We start from the raw sequence: 6270 nt of genomic DNA on the forward strand, positions 1-6270 counted from the left end.
TACAGAACCCACACTACTTTGCTTTGTTGCCTTAGCTTTAACTTTTCCTTTTTCATGCTCAATAACAACTTTTTTCTTTTGTTTTTTTTCCCACCCTTTTGATTGTTTCCTGTGACTGCACTCATTAAGCTTTCCACAAAGGCAAAACAAAAGGTTGGTTTTCGTTCAATGCAACAAAAGTTAGATTTTTTTTTCCTTAAGTTATTCCCAGCATGGAGAAAGTCACATATAACTAATTCTACTGGGGGAATTTATGGAACTCAAAGTATTCTCTCATTTAAATAACAACCTCAACTGCATTGGAACCAACCAACCACAGCTGAAACTCCATTCTTTAGAGCCCAAAAGAAGGCATCATAGAAGTATCCACTTAAAATGGCCACAAAAAGAAACTGGTCCAAGGAATGGACCATTTTGAATAAAGGTAATTGTGTGTTTTTCTCTTCTGTCCAGGCTTCAAGACATCAGAACAGAGAGAGAGAGAGAGAGAGAGAGAGTTAAATGTTAATATTGAATACAAAAGAAAAGGTGGGGTCAAGAGGGGTTTTGGCAGCAACTAAGGTGGGGTGAGGGGGGTGGTGTTGTTAGTTGTTGGGACTCAGTGACTCAGAGCCCAAGCAGTCCATTCTCTTGCATCTCTTGTCTCATCACTCTTTGTTCCTTCTGTATATCTACAGATACCATTCTCACTCTCTCCTCCAGGCGCGTTGATGGAAACACACTCTCTCCCTTTCTCCTTCCATCTTCTGTACTCTCTCCTCGTTCTTAATTGGTAGTCACTTATTCAGTGTGTTTCCCATTCGAGGCCAGAGACCTCGTTCAGCTGAGGCCTTGAGAGCTCCTAAGTCAGCAGGACAAGGCCAAGAATCTGAAGATAATGGAAGGAATGAGATGCCTCCGTTTTTCCCATGTCCCTCGACGCCTTTTGAAGCAATTAACAAATGGAAATAGCTGTAAAACTATCACAGTTAGATGACCAAATGGAAGTATTCTAATCAACGAAGATGCATTAGCAATATTTTATGTGCGGAAATATGATTAGCTGCATCAACTGGAGCGAGAGAGCTGTCGGACATCAAGAAAGAGCCAATGGATGGAGCCGGAAGTTGGATGATATAGTAGTGGAAGAAAGAACACATCCCGTGATTATTTGCTCAGAATCTAAGAAGAAAACGCTTTTGTTCTTGTTCAGATAAAGCTAACAAAATGCGTTAAGTTTATGGAGTGATTACGCTCCTCAAGAAAACGAATGGTAATGAGGCCCTGACAAGCTTTCCACGCAAAAGCCTTGTAAAGTACTTTTACTTTTTACCATTTTTGATTGTTTTGTAGTCTTCTATTCAAAAATCTCTTTCACATTCGTGCGTCTAAATGTTTTCCGTAAAGATATATTTTTTTAGGGTTAATACTACAAAAAATCCTGAAAAGATACACATATGATAAATTTACCTCGAATTAATTTTTTGACCACCAAAAACCCTAAACCGGTACAATTATAACAAATTTATCCAAAATTAATTTTTTGACTATTAAAAATCTCAAGCCGATACACTTGTAACAAATTTATCCCATGTTAAATTAGATCAATACCACGAAAAATCACAAATTTGATAAACTTATGACATATAGAGGAGTAAAACCCCAAATCGCTACATCTGTTAACTGCCATGTGTCATCCAACTCAGCAATTTGACAGTAAATTTTAATGAAAACTAACAGAGAGTAAATTTGTCACAAATGTACTAGTTTGGGTTTACTATCATGGGTCATGATAACTAATTCGCTTAGCTCTATCGCCAGCGGAGTGCTTTATCTACGTCTCATGTGTCTCATATGTCGTAATCGTGTTTGATGAATGAATGGACGCATGAGTTTTTTCCGAAAGGAAAAAAACAAAACATGATTTACTCAAGGCATACCGACGATATAAAATATTTTTTTCCTCAAATTTATTATCAAAGGATAATGTCTAGATTCAAAGCTGTATACACTGTCGGTTTTAATTCTTACTTGTGAGATGATTTTTCACATCGTCGGCGCATCATCCAAGGTAAAAAAAAAAAGAATGAGAGAAAAAAAGAAGAGCAACGAGGGAGAAATTAGTAATAAGTAAAATGGTTAATACTACGAAAAACTTTAACCTGATAAAATCGACAATTTGATTATAAAATTCGATGGAAATTAACGAAGGGTAAATTTATCATGAATGTACGGATTTTGGGTTTTTGGCGAACGAAAAATTAATTTAGGATAAATTTGTGATTTGTGTAATTATTTTAAGCTTTTAGTGATATTAATCCTAAGTAAAAAGAAGATGGGCGGGTAAAAAAGAGCCGTTGACGAGTGAATGAAGTGCACGCGACGAGGAGGGAGGGGGAGGGAGTCACGTGGGCGAGCCGTCCTATCAATTCGCCTGCGCCTTTGGCGCTGCATCTTAAGCCCCACCACCCCCCTTCTTTCCCTGTCTGTCCGTACTTTTCTCGTTTTTCTGTTTTTTGTGCTTTTGCCCTCGTAACTTTTTGATTTTTCACAATCGACCCCCCCCCCACCCCACCTTCTTTCATCCATTTCATGCGCCACCACCTCCGTTAATCTACCCCTCCTCCTCCTGTCCATTCAGTATCTCGAAGCCCGGAATCGAAAGCTCATGCTTCAATCATCACTTAGGCTCTGTTCGTTTGGCGAAAAATATTCTCCTTTTGAAAAATATTTTTCCAGAAGTCATTTTCCTGGAAAATATTTTCCCGGAACATAATTTTCCTGTGTTCGGCCACTAATATGAAAAAGTTTCGGAAAATATTTTTCATCGGCGGCAGCGGCGGCGTCCGGCGGCGGCGTCCGGCGGCCGGCGGCGGCGGCGCCGGCGGCCGGCGACCGCAGCGCGGCGGCAGTGTGTGCCGGCGACCGGCGGCGGCGGTGCTGTGGTCGGCGACCGGCGGCGGCGGCAGCGGTCGGCGACCTTAGTGAAGAAGAAGAAGAAGAAGAAGAAGCTCCGGAAAATGATTTCCGCTTTTGAAGAAGCGGAAGTCATTTTCCGCAGACTTAGGCTATTTTGTGAGGGAGGGAAGGAAAATATTTTCCCACGGAAAACGTTTTCCGCCCCCTGAACACCGGAAAACCCGGAAAATATTTTCCGAGAGAATATTTTCTGCCAAACGAACGGAGCCTTAGGTCGAAAGTTTTATCCGGAATACGAGATGCGCCGTATTATGTAAAGTGCTGTGTGTATGGATTAATAGGCAGTGTCGGGCGTCGACGGCTTGATGTTTTTCTCCCTTGTCTTTTCAAATTCGTTCTTTCTTCTGAACTTGACGTTAAGTAGCCCGAGGGACGGGGGAAGAATAGCAGAAGTGCCAAAAGTTGTGTACGGAGCTCACTTTGGTGTCAAAAGTTTCAAACGGATCACTTAAGTGCCAAAAGTTTACGCCGACGATCACTTAAGTGCCAAATCGGAGAAAAAACGATCACTTAAGTGTCAAATCGGAGAAAAAACGATCACTTAAGTGCCAACGGCGAGAAATTTCGATCAAATTTAATACGTGAATTTTATATTTAAATTTTAATGACACGTGGCATTTCTACGTGTATAATTCAATTTTTTAAATATTTTTTTCTGATTTTTTTTCTTTGTTTTCTTTTTTCTTTTCTTTCTTTTCTTTTTTCTTTTATTTCTTCTTCTTCTACCATGGCCGGTGGCCGGAGGCCAGCCACCGGCCAGGACCGGCCTTGCCGGGCGTCGCCCTCCACCGGGCGAGGCTCGGCGAGGCAGTCGTGGCCTCGGCGAGGGCCGGCCTCGCCGGATCTGGCGAGGCAAGCCCTGGCCAAGGCCATGGCGGCCTTGCCGAGGCGTCACCTTCCTCCGGGCGAGGGCCGGCCTTGCCGGATCCGGCGAGGCGAGCCCTCGCCAAGGTCACGGCGGCCTCGCCGGATCCGGCGAGGCGAGCCTCGCCAAGGTCACGGCGGCCTCGCCGAGGCGTCGCCTTCCTTCGGGGCGAGGCCGCCGTGGCCTCGGCGAGGGCCGCCTCGCCGGATCCGGCGAGGCGAGCCCTCGCCAAGGCCATGGCGGCCTCGCCGAGGCGTCGCCTTCCTTCGGGCGAGGCCGCCGTGGCCTCGGCGAGGGCCGCCTCGCCGGATCCGGCGAGGCGAGCCCTCGCCAAGGCCATGGCGGCCTCGCCGAGGCGTCACCTTCCTTCGGGCGAGGCGAGCCCTCGCCAAGGTCACGGCGGCCTCGCCGAGGCGTCGCCTTCCTTCGGGCGAGGCCCGGCCTCGTCGGATCCGGCGAGGCGAGCCCTCGCCAAGGCCACGGCGGCCTCGCCGAGGCGTCGCCTTCCTCCGGGCGAGGCCCGAGAGGGCGCGCCGTGGCCCTTGCCGGATCTTGCGAGGCAAGCCCTTGCTTGGGCTTGCCTCGCCAGATCCGGCAAGGCCGGCCCTCGCCGAGGCCACGGCGGCCTTGCCGGCCCTCGCCCGGAGGAAGGCGACGCCCGGCGAGGCCGGCCATGGCCGGTGGCTGGCCTCCGGCCACCAGCCATGGTAGAAGAAAGAAAAGAAAAAAAAGAAAAGAAAGGAAAAAAGAAAGAAAAGGAAAAAAAAAAAGAAAAGAAATGCCACATTAGCCTCTGGCGAGCCACATCAGCTTGAGAAATTAATAAAAAAATACCATGTCGGATTTCCGGCGACGTGGCACTTAAGTGATCTTTTTTCATAACTTTTGGCACTTAAGTGATCCGTTTGAAACTTTTGGCACTAAAGTGAGCTCCGTACACAACTTTTGGCACTTCTGCTGTTCTTCCCCCTCCCGAGGGACTAAAGTTACACGACAGAAGAACACAAACACGGGTCTTCAAGCTGTTAGCCTGGGCGGTGAAGTTTGTAAGTTGGATACCAAGACGAATACATGTTTAGAAATTTTTCTTAGTGCACGTTCACTAAAGACCGATCTTGGTCGTTGGTTGAAGAGGAAGGATCATGAACTAAGGTCACAATGGTCGCCCTGTGAAGGTACCTTATAAGTTAGTTTTATCAAACATCTAGAGAATGAGAAGAGAGCATTTTACAGAATCTGTTTATTATTATCTAATAAAGTGATTGCACGCACTGTCTATATGAAAAATCAGTTTGGAAATAAACTTTTAGCCGTGCTTATAGCTCCGTGATCAAAACGGGGAAGGGATTCAGGCATTGGTTTAGCCACCAAAACCCGTTCCGTAGTTTGACAATTTCAAGACCCCATTCACACCATAAGTAGTTCTAATGTTACGACTTATGAATTTAGATGCGAAAATTTCTTTTCGTATTTCCTGTTCTCACGATCTTTTTTCCTCCGCTTCATTTGGCATCACGATCTGTACACACGTGTAAGGTCACGAGGGGGGGGGTTCAAATTTCATGGGGCTTGGCTTGGCGACATTGCCATGCCGGTGCTGAAACGTCACATTAGCTGAAGTGTTCGCCTCACAGAAGATTTAACATCAACTGCAGAACACACAGCACACCAGCTTGTGTAGTGATTGTCTTTGAAGCAGAGAGAGAGAGAGGGGGAGAGAGGGTCAAAAGGAGATGGTGTTTCATGGGAGAAAACGAAACGAGAGAGAAGAGAAAACAACAGGCGAAAGGATAAAAAGGAGTTCATGGGCCGTCGCTATTGCTCCGAGCGTCCCTCGAGACTCATGCTGCTCTCTCTCTTGTGACAGGCACCACACGAGACCCTCAGCACATGAACATATCGCTACCACCCCGACATATGGTCAGGTTGAAAAAAGCACCCAACTTGCATCCCACTTATTATTTCACTGCCAGTTATGCCTAGTCCGGGAAAATTGTCCAGAAAAATCCTAAACCTATTGCACTTTTACCAATTCGGCCCTAAAACTTTTAATTGTGCCAATTGAGTCAATCCGACCAATTTTATCTAGAAATCGTTGAAGTGGACGCCGACCGTTCTATGTGACATGGCTGACGATGACGTTAATAGTTTTTTATAATATTTTAATATATTTTCGATTTTTTTGTTTTCACTCTCTTTTCCTTCTTTACTTTTTTCTTATTGTGAGAGGCCAGGACGCCCTCACCGGTTGCGGGCGAGGATCTCGCGCAGCCTCATCCAAATTTGGGCGAGGTAGCCTTGCCCTAGCCTCGCCGGCATGATGGCCTCGCCCAGATCTGGGCAAGGCCGAGCAAGGGCCGTGCAACCCTCGCCCAGTGGCTGGCGAGCGGCAACTCTTGCCGGCCATAGTACCAAAAAAAAGTAAAGAAGGAAAAGAGAGAGAAGTA

Source organism: Syzygium oleosum, unplaced genomic scaffold (genome assembly GCF_021117445.2).
Source record: "Syzygium oleosum isolate NSW1041296 unplaced genomic scaffold, Sole_v2.1 Sole_v2.03, whole genome shotgun sequence".
Lineage (NCBI taxonomy): Eukaryota > Viridiplantae > Streptophyta > Magnoliopsida > Myrtales > Myrtaceae > Syzygium > Syzygium oleosum.